At 42.7% G+C, this 26,617-nt stretch overlaps 1 protein-coding gene across 4 annotated transcripts in view; it reads left to right on the top strand.

Annotated features, from left to right (window-relative positions):
• The window catches only part of ARHGAP26 (Rho GTPase activating protein 26), a 445,382-nt gene that overhangs the window by 34,630 nt on the left and 384,135 nt on the right, over positions 1 to 26,617 (top strand). The window contains exon 2 of one of the 4 annotated variants that reach the window (XM_082725250.1): positions 2,891 to 3,065. The exons of the other annotated variants lie outside the window; for them this stretch is intronic. The gene's annotated coding sequence lies outside the window, so the exon portion shown is untranslated. The remainder of the gene's footprint in view (positions 1 to 2,890; positions 3,066 to 26,617) is intronic. 4 annotated transcript variants of the gene reach the window in all.

Raw genomic sequence — 26,617 nt, 5'->3', positions numbered from 1 at the left:
ATGGGCCTGCTTCCTAAGGCTGTTTTGAAGATTCAGTGAGCTAATAGAGCATGTAAAGTACTGAACTGGCACACCCTCAGTAAACGGTAGCCAGTGAAGACCCTTAAACTAGCTTCAGAGATGGAGTCATTGAATTTGGGAACTTTATCATTCTGGCCTATACGGAAGGTGTGTGTGTGTGCATGCGCATGTGTGTGTGTGAGAAAATGCATGAATAGTTAATTGAATTGAAAATGCATTGCCTTATGTTAGGGAAATAAATTAGGTATCTGTGGGACCAATTTAACCTAGAGTTAACCAATATAATACAGGATGCGCAGTTCAATTTGCATTTCAGATAAAGAACAAAAATTTGGTGTAAATCAGCCCCCAAATATTTGTTGGTTACCTTAACTTCAGCTGGTTGTCTTTTATTTTTATTTGTGAATTCTGGCAACCCTAGTATAACCCTGTTTTTTCCTGTTTGAAATCTTTTGGCTACCTTTATGATTACTACAAGTGCAAAGGATGTCTAATAGGGTGTAGGGATATGACTTATTTATTTATTTTCTTCATTTCTCCCATAGCCTCATCCTTTGCTGTTGCTAGGAGAAACCTGGCCTTTTGTGAGTAGCCCCATCATGTACCAAAACACTGGTTGCAGAGCAGCCAAAAATCTTTGTTGAGAAATAAGCATAAGAAAATCTCTGTGAAGGCACTTTTTCTACTTCATAGTATTGCTGAGGTTGTGCTGAGGAGGAGGTTGGGAATGGAATCTTAAATGGCTGGCTGTGATGTTCACTTTTCACCTTGGAGCTCCACAGCTGTGTTCTCAGGCTTCAGTAGCCTTTCAGAAGCCTTAACCTGTGCAGGACTCTAGCAATGAGCACCCTTGTTTGCAAATCTAGGGAACACATGAATACCAAAGGAATGAAAATCCTGCTCTTTGATAACTGAGGAATGTCTAGTTTCATAAGAGATAGGATTAGCATGTATCAATAATTGCAGTAGTTTAGTGAGAGTCACAAATGAAGCGCTCAACACCGCTAGGTGCTTTCCACATATTGTTACAGTAATCCTCACAGCAACTTCATTAGCAAGATCCTATGATTATCCCCATTTTCCACGTTAGGAAATTGAAGCTTAAAATAATGGACTGAAGCCAGGAATCACACACAGGTTGGTCTGATTTAAAAGCCTCTGTTCTGTCTTTTCTCTTGCATCAAAAATTGCATGTATAGGTTGAATCACATGAAATTACCAATATTTTACCAATTCTTTTTGACCTACAAAAATGACAGTTGCATAGAGAGTTCAACCTAGTCCAAAGAATTATGTGGTATACAGATGTACACACACACACACACACACACACACACACACAAACACAACTCAATTCACCATTATTATATGCGACTTGCTAGTTACACATGGTTACTGAGACTGGCTGGGGTGAATGAGATATGTGGACCTCGTTTAAGGCTTATCAGAGACGCTTCTGGGAAATTAGTTTTCATTTCTTCACATGTTTACTCACCCACTCACACAATAGCTCACTCATTGAATAGAAGCTCACAAAATTCTGCCAAGCATTATATTAAGCATAATTTTTAGCAGTCACCCCCCCATCTACTTTTTATGCTAAAAAATTTTCCTCCTCCCTGTTGGTAGTGATTACTCTTCTCACCCCTAGATAACTACTGATCTATTTTCTGTATGCTGGCCATTTCTGGGTATTTCGTAGAAATGGAATCATGCAACATGTGGGCTTCTGTGTCTGGCTTCTTTCACTTAGCCTAATATTTTTCAGGTTCGTCCATGTAGTGTGTGTCACTAGTTCCTTCCTTTCTGTTGCTGAGTGGTATTCCATTGTATAGATACACTACATTTTGTGTTTCTCTTCATCATTTAACATATATTTGGGTCATTCCTACTCTTTGGCTGTTATGTACATAGATACTATGAATTTTCTATACAGGTTTTTGTGTGGATGTGTTATTTTCATTTCTCTTAGGTAATTCGGAGTGAAATTGTTGGGGCATGTGGCAAATTTACATTTAATTTAAGCAGATATTTGAGAAAAGAGAGTGAAAAATGGCTTTGTACAAAGGCTTAAAAGTAGAAATGAGGTTTGGGTTAGTCAGCTAGGCAGTGATGACCTAGAGTTAAAGTTTCAGGACCTAGCAAGGGTAGTGAGGCAGATTTTCAACTGCGAGAGTGAGGAAGGGCAGCTGGAGTTAGCCACAAAGATCCTGATGTCCATGAAGGCTAATGCTGCTTCTCCTTTCATATTTGGCAGCATGGTCCAAAGGCTTCCCTTTCCGTTGTTGTTCATGGACCCAGATATTGGAATACCATTTCATAATCTTCCAACACTGATAGTCCTTAACAGGAAAGTAGTGATGCCTCCTTCTAGAGTATCAGTTCTCAAATGCTGAGTCCCAGTTTCTGCTGAGAAAAATATTGACAGTGTAAGTAATGAGTGTTTCATAAAGCCAAATTTATTTAAAGCAGAGGTCTGTGTCTTAATCTGAGAGTGTATCTTTCCTACTATTTTGGAATAGGTAAGACTTGTTTGTTATATTAAGTGATAGGGAAATATATTTAAAAAAAAGATTTATTCATTCATTTGAGAGAAGAGAATATGCAAGTGGTGGGGAGGGGGAGAGGGAGAGAGAGAGAATATTCAACCAGACTCCCCTGCCAGGCACAGAGCCTCATGTGGGGCTCAAATCCCACAACCCCAAGATCATGACTGGAGCTGAAATCAGGAGTCAGCCACTCCACTGACTGAGGCACCCAGGTGCCCCACGAAAGACATTTTTTGGATGATTGTGCTTACCAGAATAAAATAGTGGCAAATAAATTCTTGTGTGTGTCTGTGTCTCTGTGTGTCTGTGTCTGTGTTTAGTTTAAGTTGGTTGTTTAGATTCCCAAATCTGGAAACCATTGCTCCAGAGAAAGTTTTGGGAAGGAGGCTGTTGGAATCCATGGTGGCCCTCGTGTTTTGCCTCCTTACTGGTTTTCTTCTGTAATTGTGGAGAGTAGACAACTGCAGTGAGGCCTGGATGAGACCTACTTGAAAGGTTAGTAAAAATCAAGAAAAGAGGTTGTTTCCTTTGGGTGCTGTGCTGAGCGGGTGGCTCAGTGGGTTAAGCCTCTGTCTTCAGCTCGGGTCATGATCCCAGGGTCCTGGGATCGAGCCCCACATTGGGCTCTCTGCTCAGCGGGGAGCCTGCTTCCTCCTCTCTCTCTCTGCCTGCTTGTGATCTCTCTCTCTCTGTCAAATTAAAAAAAAAAAAATCAAGAAAAGACCCTCACAAGCACACAACCCTGTTACTTACTTAGACATCTCACTCTGTAAATATATGCATCCATTGGGTACATGCCACTATCAATCGCTTTGGTAGTGTGAGGAAACCAGAATCAAGCTCAAGTTGGATTTCTTATACATGTTTGGGCTAACCAACAGTTGATTCTGTTCAGGGTAAGTGGTTGTTTCCTTTGGGTGCTGTGCAGAGAGGCCTGAGGTTCTGCATATAGTACTGTGGTGAGAGGTGTGGGGCAGGACGGCACCTGGTCCTGAGCGTGGAGGGAGCCCTCAGTCCTGCTCCAGAGTGCCCATTCTCTAGCATGGGGTTTAGGGAGTGGAATTTTTCTGTAATGTGATCTTGAAGTACACATAACCATTTTCCCAATTAGTAGTAACAATAGTGATGATGCCATGCATGACATTAATAGGAGTGAAGTGCATTGAGCCGAATACTGGGCCAAGTGCTTTCAGTCATGATGTAATCTGATCCTAGCAACAATTGTGTTAGAGAGATACGGTTATTCCATTTTTGTGTGGAGCAGTTTAGGGTCAGGAATGTTTAGTAACTTGTTCACTTAAGTTGCCACTGGATGAGAGATGTGGAGCTTACTGCCAGTAAGGGGACAAGCTTGGATTCAATCTCAACCTGTTGTTTGTTTGTTTGTTTGTTTTAAACCCAAGCCTCTCAGATCAGCACTTTCTATCCCAGATTTCATTTCCAGAGGCCCAGCACTTTGGATTCACCTTCCCTGCCTAGGTCTTGCGTATGCAAAAGAAGTGGAGAATGGATTCTGTGGGATGTGCTTAGCAAGGCCTGCCTGAGGCGGTCCACACAGCTCTGGTGTGTCTAATATGCTTTATTTGCTGCCCCTCTGTGTACAGACGATTCTATTATTCAGCCTTGGGAAGTCTTTGCCCTGGCTGACCTCTTCACCCCTTTTGTTGATACATCCCCAGAATCTTCCAAGTTCACACCCGAGTTGCAACCCCTGGCTCCTGGGGTTGAGGATGGGATGTAAGCACCAGTCCTCTTGCTCATTGGTGTTTGTGGGTCTGAGGGTTCTGTTGGATCTTGTGCAGGTGGCTTCCCCCATTTGCCTGCCCCCCACTTGCCTGCCCTTGGAAAGTGGGGGCTATTTTTATGTTATCTTCATTTAGTTCTTACAGGCTGTATTTTAAATGCTTTGCCATTTTCTCGTGAAGAAGGTAGATTGAAAATTAGAAATTCGAAGGTTCTTTTCATTTCTCCTTTAAGTTTAGGAATGTATTGTAGGACAACATTGTACTGAACAATAGTTGCCTCTCTTATATTTGCTTAACTTCTGCTATGGTTTGGGGTGGTGAAATCCCATTCATCTAGCTGGTATAATTATGCTTATTGGTACTGAAAAACTTTCTCCCTTCCCTATTCTTCCTTTCCACCCCCCCACCCCCAATTTAACATTTATCTTAGTTTTATCCTCAACAAACAGTGAAATATGGCTGGCGTTACTAAGTTTTGGTAAAATGGAGTCAGTCAGTGAGTCATGCAGTGGTTGAGTTGTGCAGTATTTGGCTAGAATCAGAACTAGAAATCAGGTCTTTTGATTGCTAGCCCAGCTCATTTCCTTCTTACCACTTTGTGGAACAGACTGGCCATTGACAGTGAGATCTGAGCACTGGGCAGAAACAGAGGCCCCTCTTAGCTGGTGGTTGAGCTACATCTAGCATGGTCCATTTGTGTGGGACCAGTGTTGACCTCCAAGATAGACCAACCAGCCCCATGAAGAAAGAAAAGTTCTTTCATCAATGCGGAGGGTACCCTGGCTCCTACGCATTGCTGGGAGTTTCTAGCACTGGAAGAGAGTTGAGGAACTGCTTTTCTTACCATGGATGAACTCAGAACATATGTCGTATCCATATTTGGCACATGACTTACTCAGCTTGTGTCCTTGTACTTGTTTAATTCTCTGGCACCTTGCCCATCAGTTAGTTGGCCCTTTTTTTAAGATACGTGCCTGTATGACCAGGTCTTCTGTTTTTAAGTCATGAGCCTTGACTTTTACCAGAAATTTACAACTTTTCAAAGGACTTAGTTGAATACAATTGCATGAAATGACAGCGTTAAATTTTGTAGTGTAGACATGTTAAAATGGAACTTGATAAAGTGTGCGCTCAGTGTCCTTTTTGAATGGCCTTATTTGCGTGTTTTATCAGTCCGTGTTAGGCAGTTTTATTACTCTAGTTATTTGTATTCATTGTAGAATGGTTAGAAGATTCAGATAAGCAAAGAGAAAGAGGAAAAGAAAGGGAAAAAATTGTATACTGTAAATAAAAGCCCCTCAAGAGAAGTCAGGATGTAGAGGGCTTTGAACTTCCCAGGAGAGGTCGAGGCAGTTGGTGCAAGTCATTATCATTCCCAGAATCGCTCTTTTCTTCCTTATGCCAGACACTAGAGATCAAGACCAGTTGGGCTGTCTGAACACATGCTGGAGGAAGTCAAAGTAACATTCATTTTGCTGCATTCTCTTATGAGCCCGGATGACTCTGGATCCAGAAGTCCTGCTTTTAATCTACCACCTACCATAGGTGGCTGTGAAAAGGGAAAATTACTCCTTTGGGGTCTCCTGATTATGCAGTTGCTAGTTCTTAAGCAGAAAGATGGAAATGTAGAGTCCTCCTTCTTGGCTTACTCCTTCCAGCTCTGCTGGAGCTGTCCATTCATTCACTCATTAATTCTTTAATATTCATCTATCTATCCATTCAGTATCTGATACTGTGCACTTGCTGAGCACCATTGATTGTATCTGGTTCTGGAATACAGCATAAGTAAGACAAGTTCCTACTGTCATGAGTTTACATTGGATTGGTACGAGTTGTGGTATCATTACTGCCCTTTCAGCTTTTCCTTCCATGGCATGAACGCCTTCTTCTCTCCCCTGGAGTTGATCAGACTCCTTGGTTATGTCTTTGGAGCTCATTTCATCCTCAGACCCACAGCCAACGTGAAACTTGATTGTCCCCAATGGAAGGTGAGGAAAAAGCAGCAGTTGGCTGGCTGAATTCTCCACAAAATGGAACTTCACTTTTGTTTGGGAGGTACAGAGGAGCAGATGACAGAGGGAGGGGTTCCTGGCTTTATCAGAGAGAGAGAAAGCCTCATTGTGTGTTGTTGTTGGAACAGGTCCCAGAGACCAGTAGAGTTCTTTGGACAGGGCTGAACTAAGCTACCATGCCATAAAATAATAGCCGAAAGAATCAGTGTGGAATTTAGGGTAGTATCAAAGGGAGCTCTGTGTTACAGCTCTCTCCAGGCAAAGGGCAGGACTTCAGCCCTGGGTCAAGCCCTGTTGTTAACTTTGTCATGTATTAATCAACATGCCTTTTGTATCTTGTGTCTGTTCATACTCTTTCTTGGACCCTCTTAATCTCTTATTGCTCTCTCTTTAGGTCTCTCCCTCATTGTGTAGTCATTTCATTTATTAAAGAATTTTGATGCAAAATTTAGAATTTAGTGTCTGTAAATTCTCTTTCTTTTGAACTATGATGTAGTTAGTTGGGTGGATGAGCGAGTTGCAGGGATGGGGGCATTTGACACGGAGAACCCAGTAAAGTTCCAGGAAACCATATTTCCCAACCTTTAGTCACTCATGTATTTCCATCATGATTTTCTGTCACATACATGTAACACCTATTCTATTGCTTACCTAATATATTTCTTTAAATGGGAGTACTTAGTCTTTTTGAAAGGACACTCTTTGTTTTAAAGGGCTATTTCATAACTTGGTAATAAATAAAGCACCCGTATAATTTGCTCGAAATAGAAGGTAATCATAAAAATCAATCTGTCAACTCTGATGTTTATTTAAGTGCTACCTAAAATGATTTTGTACACCACAAGGTTGTATGCTTGCCACACTTTGGGAAGTTCTTTTGTACATTGTACCAGCTTCCCCAGCATGTTCCTGGAGAGCCCGAGGAATAAATCTCCTGCCCAGTAACTTGCCCCCCCCATCTCCCCTTCCTGCACTAAAGTGAGTCACTAGATGATAACGTAAGTTGGTGTGTGTGAGCCCACGGGGAGTGTCACAGCTGCCTGCCCCTTTGTCCACGCATATGTGGCACTAGCCCTTTGATGAACTTTGGTCTGAACTCTGGGTGCAGAGTAACATCACCGGGGCTAAGGAACAGAAGGTACAGACACTGAACTGTGCAGTGGACCAAGCTGTTCACATGCCAGGGGATGTTTCCTGAACTTCTCAGAAGGTTTGCTCCATCTTGTGTGGTGGAGCAGAAGCTGGCACCAACAGCCAAGTTCACATTCCTAGCCTGCTCCTGTGACATTGACAAGTAATCCCTTTCTTCACTTATTCAACAAATAAACATTGTGTGCTTTCTATGTGCCAGCCAGTGTTGTAGGTTCTAGGGATATACTAGTTAACAAAACGGGAGGTGGGGGGAGCATGTTTTGCAGAGCTTCTGGCTTTTCATGTGCTTAATGGGGGTAATGATGGCCGTCCCTCCCCTGGTTATTGTGAGGTTTCAGTGAGTTGGTGTATATTATGAGGTTTCAGTGAGTTGGTGTATATTAAGTCTGCTTATTAGTATTAGCCTAGTTCCTGGCTTGGCAATTGCTTAATAAATGCTAGCTGCTTAATTATGTTGTTCAGGTGCCCAGTGTAGTACCAGGCTTTGAGCCACTTCTGCTTTATCTTCAATAACATCCAACTGAAATCTTACCTCCTTATTGCTTAGAATTTTAGTAATTCTTTTCTTAATTATGTTAAATTAGCCAACATATAGTTCATCATTAGTTTTTGATGTAGTGTTAAATGATTCATTAGCCTTTAATTAATTCTTAAAACCCCACAGCCTCTAAAATGCCCCAACTTGGCTTGGAGCCTCCTTACCTGATCATAGGACTCTAAAATCCCCTGGTCACCCCCTGAAACAAGCTTGCTCATCACCTAGCTGCTATGATGAGCTGACATTCTCAGGCCCTGGATGACATTTTGTACTCTCTTTTTGTCCTGCTCTCCTCTCTCCCACTTTCCCTCAATACCACCTCCTTACTCCTGTAGTATGAAGAAGGTTTGAGCAGAAAACCTGGCCCAGCCCTGCTCTCTTTAACACAAAGCTTTATTGCTGCATATGGGAGAAGCCCACAATGATTGGTGTAAAACAGAGGTGCTGGGCTTTGGCACTTGTTTATGAAGGGCTTTGGCTGTATTTTAATTCTGTACATTTCTAAAAGGAAAATTTGAATGCATCCCCTCTGTAATTAACTACACAAACATAAGGTTTTGCCCTGTCCTAGTGACAGAAGTCTCCATAGACTCAGTACCCTGCCTGATAGTGACTGTTGTGCCCTGTGGCCATGCTGTATGGGCCACTGCTTCAGAAGGGAAACCCAGTTGGCCTATACCCTTTGAGTGATGGGACAGTTATTTGAACGGTATGTATAGGAGCATGTTTTGGTTTACTAGGGTGGCCCTTACGACATAGCACACACTGGGTGGCTTAAATGACAGAAATTTCTTTTCTCTTAATTCTTAAAGTTAGGTGTCTGAGATTAAGATATCTGCATGTCTGCTTTCTTCTGAAGCTTCTTTCCTTGGCTTGTAGATGATTGTCTTCTCCCTAGAATTGCACAAGGTTTTCCCTCCATCATTGAATCCTAGTCTGTTTTTATAAGGGCACTAGTTATATTGGTTTAGGGCCCACTCATATGACCTCAGTTTACCTTAATTACCTCTTTAAGGGCCCCATCTCCAAATACAGTCATATTCTGAGGTATTGGGATTGGGGCTTCAACTTAATGAATTTTAGGGGGATACAGTTCACCCCATAACAGTGTGATTCAGGAAGGCATTTCTAAAGTATACTCTTTATGTAGGTCTTGAGTTGCTCCAGTGGGTCTTTGAGAGTTTTAGGAACTTGAGGTGAGCCAGCTTCAGGCTAGATTGCTTCTGCTGATCCTCAGGACGGTTGACCAGGTTTCAAGTGGGTGGACACCCACTACCCAAAGTAGGTAAGCTTTGATCATTTATGTTGTGTTCTGGCTACTTCCACAACAGTTTGGGGAAGGATTTGTTGATTGGGAAGGATAATATCGTCCATTGGACAAGACTCAGAACTTTGTCAAGAGTTGTGAAAACCATCGCTGGAGCTTTCCAGTAATCTGAACCCCCCTCCGCCCCACAACCAACTTCCTTCTGGTTAGAGGTACTATAAACAGTGACTGCCTATAAGAAGGGTTTGGACTCTGTTGACTTTGGCTGAGATGTAGTCTGAGAAGATTCATCATTTTCTAATGCCTGTCCTTTCAGGTTATTAAGTATTGCAATGAACTGGAAAACTTCTTTTTATTAAAATTGTGGGAAGAGTTGGGGTGTTTTAAGGAGACGTGGAATAGGAAGGGAGCTGACACCAGAAGTTTGACTGCATTCCTTCAGAGATTATTTTATCTTTTTTGCATTGTCAGTGTTTAGTAACTTAAATATACAGTACATCAGGGGCGGTTAAAAAAAACAAGTAGGAGTCTAGAAGTGCTGACATTATAGCTAGTTTGTGAGGCAGAGTAGTGTGGTGGTTAAGGGTACAGGCTCTGGAATCCCACTGACCTTGTTAAGATTCCTGGCTCGACTGTGCAACACCCGTGTGACCTTGGGCCAATTATTAACCTCTCTGAACTTCAGTTTCCTTGTATGTAAAAGGGGAATGGTTTTGGTACCTGCCTCATGAGGTGTTGTGAAGATAAAGAGATAATGCATGTAACACCCTGAGTCAGTGCTCAATAGTCATTAGCCATTTGCTAGTCTCTATATTACCCATGCAGGATAATCCCCAAGCTGTTTCCCCAGGCTGGTGGCTAACTTCTAATTAAGAATAAAAAGCACTGTATTACTTTGGAGTTACATGGATTTACATGAGTTTTGTCGTGGTCCAACCTTATTTGCTTTTCCATTTCTAGCCAGGTGAGCTTATTTTAACCTTCTTTTGAAAATGAGACTCACATGTAGGCAGGATAATTCTTTCAAATAGGAAAGAAGTATTTTTTAAGATTTTATTTGGTCTTCTGCTAAATATTGGATATTAAATATTAAATATTGGTTAGTTTTATTGGCTAAAAAAATAGTACGGTAATTAAGTGAGGATCATGCATTCATATTTACTCCACACATTTATTTAGATGTCCTGTCACCTTCTTGCATCCTTCCGGTCCTTCCTTTGCATTCTCCAGTCATACTGGCCTTTGTCTCTTGCCCACAACAGGGCCTTGGCCCTTTTACTACTCATACTTCAGACTCATCCTAGCTTCACTCTTCTGGCTGGCCTTCCTGGTTCCTCTATAGGACACTGATTTTTTTTCATTCTCCAGCATAGAAGCTGTAGCCAACTGTCCATGGAAATGTGGAAAGCACCCAATAGGGTGCCTGGCAAGTATTGGGATTCAGGTAATGTTCTCTTCCCTGTGCCAAAAATAAGGAATTCAGATGGAGAAACAGGTGGGAGGGGAGGGAGCAAGGCAAGGGTGTCAGCACAGCATTGAGGTATGAAGCTCAGCAGGTGTCTGGAAGAGCAGGAGTGGAGATGGCAAGGGAGAGAAAATGAGTTTCACCTTTGTAGAGTTATTGTTGAAGTAAAGGGAGAAAAGAAGGATGTCTTAAGTCTCTCTAGGCTGCTGTAACAAAGTGCCATAGACTGGCTGGTACCTGGTTGGCTTTGTTGGTTAATCATCTGACTCTTGATTTTGACTCCGGTCACAATCTCAGAGTTGTGGGATCAAGTCCTACATTTGTTTTTCTCTCTTCTCTCTGCTCCTTCCTCCCCTCAAATAAATAAATAAAATCTTTAAAAACACCAACAAACCAGACATTTATTTCTCACAATTCTAGAGGCTGAGTTCAAGAACAGGGTGCCAGGATGGTCAAGTTTTTTTGTTTTTTTTTTTTTTTTAAAGATTATATTTATTTATTTGAGAAAGAGAGAGTGAGAGAGATCACAGAGGGAGAGGGAGAAGCTCTCCTGAGTGGAGAGCCTGTTGCAGGGCTGGATTCTAGGACACTGAGATCGTGACCTGAGCCAAAGGTAGACACTTAACTGACTGAGCCACCCAGGTGCCCCTGGCATGGTCAAGTTCTGGTGAGGGTTCTCTTCCAGGTTGCAAACTGTTATCCTTCTTATTGTATCTTTCTGTGGCAGACTACAGAGAGAGGAACAAAGCTCTCTGCTGACTCTTAAAAGGGTGCTAATCCTATCATGGGGACTCTACTTCCAAAAGGCCCCACCTCCTCATACCATCAGATTGGGAATAGGGTTTCAGTATGTGAATTGTGAAGAAGACACATTTAGTCTATAGCAAGGGATTTGGGCAGAACTTGGAGGACCATCTCCCTCTGAGGGTAAGAGGAAGAAGCAGGGAGCCTTGTGGAGAATAGTCAGAGATTCAGGGGAGGGACCCGGAAAGGATGGTGCCTTGAAAGCCTTGGTTCCTAAGGTGGGTTTTCCTGCTGTAATTTGGTAAAGGCTAAGAGGACCTTGGGCATGTTGCCTTTTTGGCCTGTCACCTTTGTTACTCCTGTTCCCTGAGCACAGACTGTGTCTCCACCCCTGGTCAGACAGTAAGTGGCCACCGCTGTCATGAGGTGATATGGACAGATTGGTGCAACTTCAGTGCCTGACTCCATGCCTTGCCCAGAATGGTCTTTTCATTCATCCTTATCACGTTGCACCGTTTGCCCCTCTTGCAAAGATGGTGGCAAGTGGGTACATCAGCATTGTTTTTGTAGGAAAATCAACTGCAGTAACTTTGAAAAGTTCAAGTGCCTTGTTTAAAATTCCTCACTAGAGTTTGGATCTACTTGGAGTTTGTGGAATCAGAGTTTTGGTTGTAATTAATTTCTGAATCTTTGGAAGGTTAGTTGTATGTTCTGATGTTCTGGTTTTAGAAATAAGATATAAATAGGGGCACCTGGATGGCTCAGTTGCTTAAGCATCCGCCTTCAGCTCAGGTCATGATCTTGGGGTCCTGGGATTAAGCCCCAAGTTGGGTTTCTTGCTCAGGTGGGGAGCCTGCTTCCCTCCACCCCACCCCACCCCGCTCCCTGCCCCTTCCTTGCTTGTACTCTCTTTCTCTCATGAATAAATAAAATCTTTGGAAGAAAAGAGAACTAAGATAAGAATAAAAGAGGTATCAGAATGGCCTCTGGGGTTAATTAAGGTTCTATTTTCTCACGTTTAGTGTGTCGTCCAGTCCCAAGTTTGGGAATGTGGTTTCTGTTCCAGTGTTTGTTAGGAGTTCTGTTAGCACAGCTTGTGGCAGGTTTCCTTAGATATGCCTGGCCTGGGAGCATGTAGTCCCTTCCATCCTATGTGGGACCACAAAGGAATGCCATATACCAGTTACTGCTTTAAAAAAAAAAAAAAAAATCACTCTGCTTTACCTTCTGGGACCTGGACCAAGGCTGGGCTCCCCTGGGTCTTGTTCAGTTTAGCCAAGCCACATGCTAGCCAGGTGACACACTTTCTTTCAGCTTCTTACCTTTATGCACCCTTATTTTCTTAGTGTTGCACCTGTAGGTGTGGTATTGCTGTCTGGGGGTATGGGACTGGCACAGGAGGCAGGGCTACTGTAGGGAGGATCCTTTGGTGGCTGTGCCTTTTGTTGTCACTCAGCAACTAGCTCTATTTGGTGTCTCTGTGCTATCTTTTTTTTTTTTTTTTTTTTCATACAATTTTTTTACTATTTTAGTTTTTTTTTTTTTTTTTATAAACATATATTTTTATCCCCAGGGGTACAGGTCTGTGAATCACCAGGTTTACACACTTCACAGCACTCACCAAAGCACATACCCTCCCCAATGTCCATAATCCCACCCCCTTCTCCCAAACCCCCTCCCCCCAGCAACCCTCAGTTTGTTTTGTGAGATTAAGAGTCACTTATGGTTTGTCTCCCTCCCAATCCCATCTTGTTTCATTTATTCTTCTCCTACCCACTTAAGCCTCCATGTTGCATCACCACTTCCTCATATCAGGGAGATCATATGATAGTTGTCTTTCTCTGCTTGACTTATTTCACTAAGCATGATACGCTCTAGTTCCATCCATGTTGTCGCAAATGGCAAGATTTCATTTCTTTTGATGGCTGCATAGTATTCCATTGTGTATATATACCACATCTTCTTGATCCATTCATCTGTGGATGGACATCTAGGTGCTATCTTTTAATATTATTTCGTAAAGGAAGGTAACAATGCCTAGGAACTTAGACTCTGGAGTTTGGATCCCACATTTATTAGCTGTGTGGCTTTGACAATCCCTTAATTTTTCTGAGTCTCATTTTTCTCATGTATAAAGTTGGAAAAATGACCTTACCACCTTCTTTGGACTCTCAGGAAGAATAAATGAAATCATAATTGTGAAGAGCCTAGTTCATATGCTAATATACTCAGTAAGTGTTAGCTGTGTGTCATCATTCTTATCTGGGTCCTAACATCAGCAAAGGGGTAGAGCTCCATGTGCCCTTTGCCAGCTCTTTCTTGTGGCTCCTCTCACCATGTGGTGTGGAGGGGACTCTCATTAGAGCCTCCTTTCCTGTCCCTGGGGTAAGCCTCCAGCACCCACCCCTTCTCTGGATATGTCTGGATGGGGGCCCATTCTGGCCCTGGCCTGCCTTCAGCTCCACCCATTCACCTGGGCCAGGGCTGTGCAACATAAGGAGTATCAGTTTGGCAGCGATTTAGAGCAAGAAATAGCTGCCTGTTCAAACTAGCTGAAGCCAGGAGAAGAAATTAATTTTTCGGATGCTGGGATGTCCCATGGACCCTGCGGTCAGGAAGTGCAGCTGGCCTGGAACCAGGAATTGGGAAATCAGAAGCTGGGTTGAGCGTACTTTCTCTCTGGGGCTTTTCGTGTCTCCTGTCACTTGCCTCCACAGACCAGCTTTCTGCCACAGCATGCACACAAGGGAGAAACAAAACTCCCTCCCCCCCCCGCCCCAGCCCAGTTCTTAACACTCCTCAGTTTGAATGTTCAGCATCAATTAACAAGCTCCTCTCTGCCCTAATTATAAATTCCCTGAATGGAAGCAGGTTGGCCCAAATAGGCCAGATGCCATCTCTGGTCTGTGCAGTGAGGAGCCAGGGCCAGGGGGTGGGGAGAGCATTGGTAAGGATAGGCAGGTCACAGAGAGATCAGTCACTTCCAAATGTGTTCTGTCTCCTGGCCCTCTGGCAGGAGAGAAAGTCCTCTCTCTTTTTCCCTTAGTTGACTCTGCCAGGTATATGTAGACTGATGCTATTAGGTCACCAGGGATTTGCCATATAGATAGCCCCACACATCACAGGCCACAAGTGCCTCATAAAAATCCCCCGGTGGTTCCAGATCTTTGGATCATACAAACCAGTGTTTCCTGGGGAGAGGTTGTACTTATATACAGGTGACATCGGGAGATGGTTTTTGGTGTTAACAAGAACAAAATGTTTTTGTATTAATAATTATGTATTCTATTTAGGAAACTTAAACTAAGGATCAGACCCACCCACAATTTCACAACTATTACATGTGACATTTCCTTTTATATTATGTGTAAGTAAAAACAAGTGTTTAAAAAATTTTAAATAGCGTGAATCTGGGGACAAAATAAGGGAAGGTGGTATATGAATGACTGAGTTGGGAAGCTGGTTATGTACAGACCAGGGTTTTTACCTGTGATCCCTAGGGAAAGCCTTTAGGAGGTTTGTGAGTCCTTTGAAGTTGTAAGCAAAATTTTGTGTGCTTACTTGCCTGCCTTTATTTCCTAGGGAGTAGGTCTTAGCTTGGTTTAAAAATTCAGTGTGCATCGGAACACATTGGAAGTCCCTTGGGGTTATTTATTAAACATTACAGTTTCCTTACCCCCAAATTTTGATGTAGCAGTTGGAATGGAGCCCAGGAATGTGTATTTTTCAGAGACATTTAGGTGACTGTCAACAGTCATTCTCAGACCATACTTTGAGAAACACTTCTTAAAGAGGTCCAGGAAAATACAGAGTTGGAAATCCAATTGTGACCCATCCCAGCACCCTTAGATTGTTGTGCAAACTGGTAAAACTTTTTTGTCAAGAGGTTTTGAGGTCTGTGGACAGGAATTTGCTTGATATATTTATATCACAAATTATTAAGGGTTCCTTAGCAATGTGGTTCTCTATTCACAGAACAGCTGTTCTGTGTTTGTGTTTGGTCATGTTAGTTCGAGATGCTAATAAAGTCCAAGGCTTGTGTTGAACAATACCACCCGGGAGATGAAGGCTTTGGGTAACTTTAAATCCAGTGGTAGAGAAAGATGTGTTTGACCACGGTGGTTGTTAAAGATAATCACTCATTTTTTTAAAAAAAGGAAAAAAGACAATCACAAATGTTCGTGCATGGCAGCAGCAGCCACTAGCATGATCCTCCGATGACTGGTGTGTATCTGTGCAGTGATGAAAGAGGAGGAGCTGGTCTTTGCCCCAGAGGCACAGTATAGCAATTATGCTTTTCTGTTGAGAAAAGAAAGGAACATTTTTTTTTTTTTTTAAATTTATTTGTTTGAGAGCACAACTGAGTCATCAGAGGGAGAGGGAGAGAGAGAATGCCAAGCCAACTCCATGCTCACCCTGGAACCCCACACAGGGCTTGATCCCCTGGCCCTGAGATCATGACCTGAACTGAACAAGGACTTGCACCCTAGGGAGTAGGCCCCTAGGCACCACTGAGGAGCCTTGGAACATTTTCTTTTGAATATAAACATCTCTGCATGTTTATAAAGATCACAATAAAAGCCTAATAACAATAAAACATTTTTAAAGCAGTTGAAATGTGACAGACACATCTTGTGTGCACTTTCTTATTATAATATGACCCCATTATGAAGTGGGGTCAGTTCCTAATCACATTTTATAGGTAAGGAAACGGACTTAGAGACGAAGTAGGTAGGAGAGCTGAGAGAGAGAGGGCTAGCCTTTCCTCCCTTGGTCTAGCCTTGGAATCACATTATCTGGGAAGGCAATGCCATGTAGTAGTGGGATTCTGGCAGCTTCTGCTTTGCTTAGGGCAAGAAGGATGCCAGAAAGAGGGCTACTTGAGGTGGAACTCAATCTGATGGTGGGGAAACTGTTTTGGACTCCTAGAGGATAAGAGCTTCCTGATATGTGAATATATATATTTTTAATTTCCCATTTGTTATCCCCTATCTTGAAGGCATCTTAACTATGTTACCTCGGATCAAGGCAAGAGAGGATGAATTGTTCACACATGCGTCAGAGTGGTCAAGGACTGAATCCCTCTGCCCCACCCGCGTTAGTCTGGTGTTGGCCACAGTAACTGGTAGACAGCTAAGGCAGAGGTTCTTATCTTGGGATCCATGGACCACCTTCCAGAAGTGGGGAGGCTTCTTTGATGGCTTGTGGTAGAATTTTGAAATTTTGTGTGTATGTGCTTATGTCTGACATGCACACGTATATTTTTCTGAGTAGTGGAGCCCTTGGCTTCTACTGTACTCTCGGAGCTCTCTGTAACCTGGAACAGATGGCCTCGCTTTGAGGAGAATGTTCATCCCTGGAGTTTGGCTGGCTGGTATAGGTCCTTGCTTTTCACTTTTAAGATTTATTTATTTATTTTAGCAGGGGAGGAGCAGAGGGACAGAGAGAGTCTTAGGCAGACTGCACCCTGAGTGTGGAGCCTGAAGTGGGGCTTGATCTCATGACCCTGAGATCATGGCATGAACTGAATGAAACCAAGAGTAGGATGCTCAACTGACTGTGCCATCCAGGCATCCCTAGGTCCTTGCTTTTCAAAGTATGGTTTATGGGCCAGTAATAGCCTATCATCTGACAATTTGTTACAGAAATCTTGGGCTCCCCTTGCCCTGTACCTATAGAATTAGAACTGGCAGTTTGATAAGATACCCGGGAGATTTATATGAATATTAAACTTTGACAAGCCATGCTCTGGGTAAACCACTCCATGAGGGAGTCAGTTTCTAATACCAGCTCTGTATTAGGAGGAATTTTTATTAAGAACAGCTGTATTTCCTTATCAGATTGTTTAGGAAATAGGGTACCTTTGCATGTAATAATTCTTATCCCTTTTCTTTGCATATTGGGTGCTTAGCTGATTATAAATTGAGTTAGACTTGTATAAAGGTGTTTTTTTGACTTACATTGGTTAATTCACATGAATGTTTAGGTTGGCCATAAAATGTCATCTGACTCAGCACTTTGAGGGGAATAAAAAGTTGTAGGTAAGGTATGCCTGGGTGGCACATTTGGTTAAGCATCTGCCTTCACCTCAGGTTGTGATCCCACACCCAGAGCCCTATGTTGGGCTCCTTGCCCAGTGGGGAGTCTGCTTCTCCTCCCTCTGGTGCCCCCCACTGCCCTACTCTGCCCCACCATACTCTTGTGCTGCACACATGCTCTCTCTTTCTCTCATTCACAAATAAATAAAAATCTTTACAGAAAATAGTGGTAGGTGACAAACTATTGATCTACTAAGCAAACTCCATTCCCCATAAGGAATTTCTTCTAACAGTGTCACTGTGGTTTTTAAGGGAATAATGACATTGACTTCTCAGCTTGTCATGGATATCTTGGAGATCTTTGCTTGTCCTTTTTCTTCTCCTTCTCACCTTTTGCCCAGAGTTGGCTCAGTCTTCCTCTTCTGTTATACTGACTTTTTGATGAATTGTCAACAATAGCCTAGTTTAGTCTTATTTTTGCCCAGAGAGTTGCCTGATGACTCTTACAGTTAATAAATGCAGCCAGCTTGATGTCCATATCTTTATGGACAGTTTTGTGATGGTATGTTTTCTAGTGACATACACACTGGACTCTGTTCATCTCTGAAGGGAAGCCTCTCTTCATTTTGCATATTGATCTGGCAGTCCTTCCACATCATTATTGGACATAAGCCCATTATGGAACATTAACTGTCTGTGGGTGTGTCAGCAAAATCAGGGTAGGGTGAATCTTAGTATTTTTTACTTTAAATTCCTATGTAGGGAATGAACATAATAGGGTAACTGAAAAAAAAATACATATAAATGTATATATGTATATGTATATTTTGGCCCATGTCACAATTAAGATTCATTTTTAAAACACAATAAATTGCTTGTACTGTTTTATTGTCCTCATCTGAAACCTTGGACATTGTACATCTGAAACCTTAGACACTGAAACTCGGACATGACTGTCTCTCCAGCGTACCGGAGTTGTTGAAGTTTGAGCCCCACGTTTTGTTTTTGTTATTTTTTTAAAGATTTTATTTTTTTATTTGACAGACAGAGATCACAAGCAGGCAGAGAGGCAGGCAGAGAGAGAGGAGGAAGCAGGCTCCCCGCTGAGCAGAGAGCCCGACGCGGGGCTTGATCCCAGGACCCTGAGATCATGACCTGAGCCGAAGGCAGAGGCCCCAACCCACTGAGCCACCCAGGCGCCCCGAGCCCCACGTTTTTCAGTGCTTTATCTCTAACCTTTAGCACGGTGCTTGGCACAGAGGGGAGCAGTCAACAAATACTTGCTGAATGACTGAGTGGGTTAACGAGGTTTACTAGTCTGTATTCTGGTTCAGATGTCAGCCCCGATTTGTTGAAATGCTGTCATTTAGTGAGAGCTTTCTACGAGACAGGCTTTGTGCTAAGCACTTTACATTCTCTCATTTATCTCAACGACCTTATGAGGCAGGTGGAATCACTCTTTCCACTTTACAGATGAGGGAACTTACCAAGGAACTTAGCTGGCATCATTCAGCTGGTGAGGGTGGAGCAGAGATTGGACCCCAGGCCAGTGGACTTTGGAGTTGGTGCTGAATACATGAGCATCTGGTTCTGTTCAGGTGAGGGGCGCTGACCTGCAGAGAATGATGGGCCATGGCTTCAGCTTGGTTCCTTTCAAGTGATAAACAGATGTGGAAATAAAATGTTGGCTGAGGAGAGGTCTTTTTGCTCTTTTTTGCTGTAGAAATAAAGCCCCAGACTGGTGAGTGTGTTCCCAGTACTCCATTGTCTGTCTTAGTCCCTTGTAGGGACTCTGTGAACTTAGACCTGCTCCTAGAGTTTTTGGAATAAGCCGTGCCACCCTGACATTATCTGACGTTAGTGACAAAGCAGTCTTGAAGTGTTGGTCATAAGCAAGTATTGTGATTAAAAACAAACCGTGTTTCCCTTCTTAAGACAGAGGCCTGAGAGCCTGGTTTGGAACATTTTTTTTAGATTATCCTAAAAATTCATGCTCTGTTGTCTTTAATGTGAATATCATGGTGTGTCTGTTAGCAGGTATTTGACGGTAGTAATCTGTTTGGGACAGCTCATAACTTGCTGATGATTACTTAAAGGCTGTTTCTCTTTAGGTAACTTCCCTTTACCACTGCTTTGGGCAAAAGGATTTGTTATTTTATAAATCTTGTCCTGGCAGAATTTTCATTTTTTTAAAAGTTGGCACAATTATTTGTACCTCTAAAAAGATCTTTTTTTTCAGGGGTTGATAGATAAATAGCAACACAGTGAATAGGTATTGTAGTTACAATAGTTTGTGGGCCATTTACCTTACTTTCCTGTAGTTCTGGGCTGAGTATGACTCATACATTTTGGGACAGATTCCACAGTCACTTTCACGTCACATTTTTTGGATATTTCCATAAACTCTACAGAAGTTTCAGTGTTTTGTTGGTATATGTTAGCTGCATTTCACTTCGCTCTCTCTTCATGTCTTCCCAGTGTGTCCTGCGATATTCCTGCCATCCAGGTTCCTGAGGGTTTGTGTTGTTGCTTCTTGAGCACAGCTGTTAGTCCTGCATTTGGCAAAATAACAGTATTTTAAAATCGCCAAGGAGCTAGGTGTGGAGTACGAGGCTTAGTCTTTGAGAGTCTCCCCTTATCAAACATCTCACCTCGATTTTCTTCGGCAGGATGGAGCTGGAGAGTGTGTAGACCCTGAGGCTCTGGTACCTGCTGTTTCGCTGACATCCCATGGGGCTGCAGCCCTAGCATCAGCAGCTGTATAAGCTTCAGAGTGGGTGTCCTGGCAGGAGAGCCAGACAGGTGATTTGTTAAATTATTACCCCCGTGCAGCTTCTGGCCTCTGGTGCCAGGCAGCTTGGAGCTTGGCAGGATTAGAAGGAGGCTGATTATACAGCCAGCAAAGGTGGGAGGCAAGACGGCCGCTGCTACCATGCTTAACTGTTGAGACGCCCACAGAGAGTGGTCCCACAGCCGTGTCTCTGTGGGGCTTCAGAGCATGCAAGAAATGAGAGCTCAAAGCACAATGTGTTTGGCTAGAAAAGGATTTCCTAGGAGGCCTTACTATGGGCATTAAGAGTGCTGCCGTAGGGGCTAGGCCATAAGCAGAATAATGCATAGGAACTATCTTTTAGGAATTAGGGGGGAATCTAGGATATGTTAAACAAATGTTTATTGGGAGTCTTTGGCTCTATGCTATGCCAGGAGAGAAGGGAGAACGAGGGCTGGTACCTTATACTGGGATAATTAGTGAGCTTGGGCCAGCTCCTTTTCCCATTCATTTATATTGATTCACTGGCTTCGGATTAAAGATGTGGTTCTCCTTCCTTCCAACCAGAACAAGAGGCATGTTCCTTTCTCCTTCAAGCTTGGGAAGTGTGCTCAGCTAAGCAATAAAGGTAATGGTAAAGAAGACAGTTCCCTGGTATATCACATAGCTGGTAATAACATAGTGTCCTTTGTAGGGTAGTTGTGAGGATTTAAATCAACTAATACATTTAAGTGCTTATTATAATCCTATCCAGCACACAGTACATGCTCTGTATTACTAATAACATCTGTGTTATTACTGATACTTCCATAGTCATGGAGTGAGGAGGGAGTGATTCTGGAGGAAGAGTGTGGTTGGTTGTCTTTGTCCATCCCCTGCTGGAGGGGCCTGGGGTCTCAAGCAGTGCCCCTCCTGCTGCAGGTGGACATAGGGATGTGGATGTGGAGACTGAGAGGGAGGAGCCTGAAGGCTGTCCCTGCCAGCACCCAGCCTGGGAGGGGGTTGAGGTCAACAGTCCCTTCCTGGAAACTGCCTGGGCATCATAGCCCAGAGCAACATCGGCTTCTTTGATTTAATCTCTCCCCTGCCCACAGGCCACCAAAAGTTCAAAAGGTCTTATTTTTCTATTATAATTCCTTGGAGGGACAATAAATTCCTTTGGGGGACATTCAGGACATTTTTTTCTTTTCTTTTTTTTTTTTTTTTTTTTTTTTTTGAGAAATGAAGTTGGCAGCACCAGCTGAAGGATAAAGAAAGTAGTAGTTAGAAGCCAGTATTTTAAAAAGATCTTTCTGTTCAGAGATTCTAGATCAGAGAGGAGGAAACTTTTCCTGGGCTAGAAAGTATCATTTATAGGTGTCCTTGGTGGAATCACTGCTCAGAACACAGTTTTGAAGTTTGCCTGTGACAATGTTGCTATTTGTTCTACAGTCAGCTGGCCTGGGATTTGTGGAATTTTGCACAGGATGCTTGTGGGAATTCAGTTTGTAGTTGCTGCTGAGAGATGAGGATGAGGAGGAGGAGGAAGCATAGCCTGAAGATCCAGTTTTTGTGGTTGATTTGCTGGTTAACTCAGGGAAACTTAGTGCTATGCTCCATGTCTTCAGTAGTAAATTTTAGAATATCTTTCTAGCTCATAAGGGTATTAATGACCAGTGAGACAGTGTTGAATTTAGGGATTATTTTAAGAGGAAGGGGGTAGATACTTGCTCAATTTGCAATTTATAATTTGACAGGCTGAGGAATTTGGGCTTCTTCTTTGCATTATCCTTTGGGAATGGAGGCTGCTTCCTAGGTCATAGTTCCAGATAACTACAGGTTAGCTGTCCGGCTGTCACAGCACAGTGAGTCTTGTATCTAGATCCTGGAGGAGGCACTTTGCATAATCAACTCATTAATCCTGATCACTGTTGCATACTGTAGGAATTGTCATTCCTACTTTGCAGCCTGACAAGTTGAAGTTCACAGATAGTAACCAAACTTATATGGTTTTGATCATTCATTAAAGAACTATTTATCCATTGTCCTCTGTGTGCCATTTACCAGGATGATTCTCCTGAGCAAACCAGATATGAGTTATCACTGAGGTGGTTGGGATCAATCCCAGGATGGTCTGGGTCCAAAGCACATGACTTACCACCACACTGTGTTTTTTCTTACAGAATTCTGGTGGTGGAAGGGACCTGAAGGCCTTCCCCCTTGCCGAGTCTCCTGTGGTGCTGTGATTTCCGTGGGTCCCTGGCTCATAGCTGAGTGTTCTGTCCCTCTCAGCTCTGAAGCTCAGGGAAGTCCACTGTCCTTTATTCCTGTTTCCTCAAAACCCTTCTGCCTCTTACTATTTCAAATTCCAAGAGTTGGAAAATTTTAAGTATTTGATGAAAACCCGGCTTACATGTTAGGCATTTTGCTGCTTTTAAAAACAGAAGATGCTTAAGCAGAAAGCAATTTTTTCTTGATGACTCAGGCCTGTCATTATGTGCTTCATTGATGTACCATATAATTTTGCGTCTGACTTTCCAGGTTTTCATTTTCTTCCCCTCTGTGTCAGTTGTCACTTACCTGCGGTCATTGAGATTGTCACTGACTGCCTCTCACACCCTTTGGGTTGTTTCTCACCTGCTGTGAATAAGGAAACTTAGCTTCTGGGGTTTTTATTCTATTTTTTTGTGAAATCAAAAGCAGGAAGTTGCTGGGTGAGACCCGAAGAATGAGTCAGTGACTTCGTGACAGCCACCTCTGGAATTGGCCTCCATGGTTGTTTGCAGTATGGTCCGGTGATCATAATCTTGCTACAGCCCTGGGTTCTCCTGGAGGGACTGAGAGCTCAGCTCTGGAGTCCAATGGACTTGGCTTAAATCCTGGTTCCACCACCTGCTTTTTTGGGATGTGAGTCTAAGCCAAGGTTTTCTTATCCTGGCTCAGCACGCGCTCCATAAATGATGCCCTTTATTATTTATGGTGACAGCAGGGTGTGGTATTGGTGGAGATGGGGCAGCAAGGCTGGGGATCATGTTCAGGTAACTGTGGAGAGCATGGGTTTAAGGGTTAGGAATACCTGGGTTTCAGTCCTAATCTTCCCCTTCACCAGTTGGGTGACCAATAACACTATGTAATGTAGAGGTCAACAGTGTGGGCTCTTATGTTAATGTGAGGATCCATTTCTCCCTCTGTCACTTAAGTTTTTGGTGACCCAAGTGTGGAAACTGCTTCAGGTTTCTCATTTCCAAAGCGAAGGTGGTAATAAGACCTTCATCTCAGGATTGCCGGGGGGTACTGGCTTAATGCATATATACAGTGCATCAAATAGTGCCTAGTACTTGGAAATGTTCAATAAATGTCAGTCCTCAAGGTATCTGGGTGGCTCAGATGGTTAAGCTTCTGCCTATGGCTCAGGTCATGATCTTCGGGTCCTGGGATCTAGTCCCATGTCAGCTCCTAGCTCAGCGGAGAGTCTGTTTCTCCTTCTCCCTCTGCTTCTCCCCCCTGCTTGTGCTCTCTCTGTCCCTGTCTCTCTCTCTCCCTCAAATGAGTAAATAAAATCTTAAAAAAAAAGTCAGTTCTTACCAGCTAATGACTTACCCTGCCATCCAGGAAATATTTATTGATGCTCCTTTTATTCCTTAAATGTAGTTTGAGCCCTCTTTCCCAGCACCACAAGTAATTTCAAGATCACTTTTCCTGGTATTTGTTCCTTTTTTCCCCATCTACCAAAGATTGAAGTAGGACTAATAGATGGTTTTTTTCCAGAATCAATTACACACCTCTTTTGGGGGAATAGATACTTTGCTTCGTGGGGTTCCTTCACGGGTAGGAATTGTCACGCTATTGGGTCCTCAGCCTGGAAATTCCCTGGGAGCCTCTAGGAGGTGGTGTGAAATGCCAGAGATACTCAGGAGACAAGTATCTGTTAAAAATGGAAAGTGTCCTCTTTGGCATCTACGCCCTTCCTTATGCAGGAAACTGAATATACTTTAGTGGAAAAGGTTGTTCCCATACTCTGTACTACTCTACTTTTAACTCATTTAAATTTTTTTCTTGTTTTTTTTTTTTTTTTTTTTTTTTTGTCAGAAGAGTTTCTTGGATTTATAACCTGTTATAAATTAAGATTAGTTGACTGTTTTCGTTAAGCCTAATACATAGATGGTAAACCAGGGACCTTCCTGGTCAGTTCTAAAATGGTTGAGAAAACAAAAAGGGAAAGAAAAGCATGGAGGAGAAAATTAACAAACATGTTATTCTTTTCCCCAAAGGTTTGTCTTGCTATGAGTTTTCTATGTTTTTCCCGATAATTACTTGTAACTAAAACACTGTATCTTTGGGTTGATTAAAGGAGAAAGACTTTGTCCTCATGTGCAGGGGACTATTGATAGAATGTTGCTGTGAGACCAAGGATGGTCTGATTTCACAAGGACTTGTATGTGGGATTGTCTCTGTATTTCTGGGGTGTGGCAGCACCCCCAGCACTCTCAGGGAGAATTTCCACGTGGCTCTTCTCTGGAGTTGCCCAGATCTGGACTTAGCCTCCTGTACCAGTACTTGGACTGCTATGCTAGGTGATTGTGACAAATGGCAGGTGCCTCTCATTCCTGCACCAGCCTGACCCTTGTCCTCAGCTCAAACCAGCTAGTATAACTGCATTTTTGCATTACTTATCTAAGTGCTTCTGTGCTAATGATGCCCACTATTGGTGTTATTGGAATTTGGCCACTGTGATCAAGAAAAAGGCGTAGTTTGATATATAGCTTAGTAAGTGCTGGTTAGGCATGTGTTTTTGTTGAATCAGGGAAAGACTGGTCATGATAAGGAGGGGAGGAGGCTTTGAGGTTACTGTAACCTTTCTGTCCTTGAGGTTTCCCTGGTTGAAAAGAGAGAGGCTATATGCCATATTCCCTACAAAGGATCTGACTAGGATGGACCGTATGTCCTGGGTCATACCTGCTATCTCCTCATGATTATCAGTAGTTCTCCTTTTCTCAAAACTGCCCCAGTTTGGATATGGTCACCCTATGTATGGATCACATCAAGTTTCTTTGAAACACCCTTATCAGTGGGAATGAACATCAGCTTTCAGTGGTATTTTTTTCCTAGTAGATGATGGAGGTAAGGCCACCACTTCCTCCATCCAAAGGGACAAGAAAGAGTGGTTCTGTAGAAGTTTGTGACAAGTTCCACCTTTTATTAACTTCAAAAAGCTACAGATCTGCGGAGCAGAGGGCCCTTTAGATCCCCATTGTGGGAGAGAGTGAAATGCATTGTGATATGATTATTTATCTTTATCTTTGGTTTAAAGAGTAAGACTTTGAGGCTAATGGGCTAAAATCAGATGTGATAATTTAGGAAGATGAAGCCTAAAGTAAATGAATTATCAACTTTCCCAGTGTTATCAGCCAAGTAAGTAATGGTGAATCCAGAGTGTATGCCCAGGTGTGCCTGGCTTTCTCCACTGCTCCCTGCTGTCTGCCATATTGGCCTAGCATTTTCAACTCCAGGCTCTGATATAGTTTTATTCCAATCATGCATGGGATGAAATTGATTCAGAACGTGAGCCACTGCTGCACAGGAAGTGACAGAAGCAACATTCAAGCTCAGGGCTTATACCCTTAACCTTTGGGAGGGCTAAACGATGAATGGTTTTGACCTGATGAGACTATTGGAATGGGGCAATTGGTTGGTATTAGAATATATTGGTCCAGGGTGAACCTTTTTAAGCCTTTCTGTGTAAGAGTTAAATCTTTTCCGTAGAATTCTGGCCAAGCCTCAGGATCACAGCATGTGGGGAGGTTATTCATGTTCACTAAATGTCAGACAGCTTCCACAGATTTATAACTTTGTAAATCCAGAGAAACTACTATTATCACGGTTCCTTCCAAGCTTGAATTGCTAGCATTATTATTTTTTTTAATGGTTCTAATAAAACAGCTCATTACTATCAAGTATGGTTTGAGTATCTGGCTGAGAAAGGCAAGGTGATATATGTATTTTTTAATTAGTGCTATTGAATGCAGCTGCGGTGAGGATGGAAGATTCTGTGGTAAGAATAAGTTGTGGTAGAGGGTAGGAAGGGGATTTCAGAATCCCCAATTTTTCTGTTTGTGTTAAATCTCCACAGGTTTGAGATGTTGGTTAGAGTATACTCTAGCAATCAAGTCTTTTTTTCATAGTTGGGATGACCTGTGAGTGAGTTAAAACTTGATGTTTTCAGTTAATGATCTGGTGAGACTTTTTGATTAATAGAGCTGTGCAGGTATATTAAAAAAAAAATCAGCTTGCAAAAATGTTACTAATAGTACAAGGGGCTAATTGTCTAGACCAGCAT

The sequence above is a fragment of the Mustela nivalis genome, assembly GCF_964662115.1.
Source record: "Mustela nivalis genome assembly, chromosome: 3".
Taxonomy (NCBI): domain Eukaryota; kingdom Metazoa; phylum Chordata; class Mammalia; order Carnivora; family Mustelidae; genus Mustela; species Mustela nivalis.
Note: the sequence above shows the minus strand (reverse complement) of the source record. Positions and strands in the feature narration are given on the sequence as shown.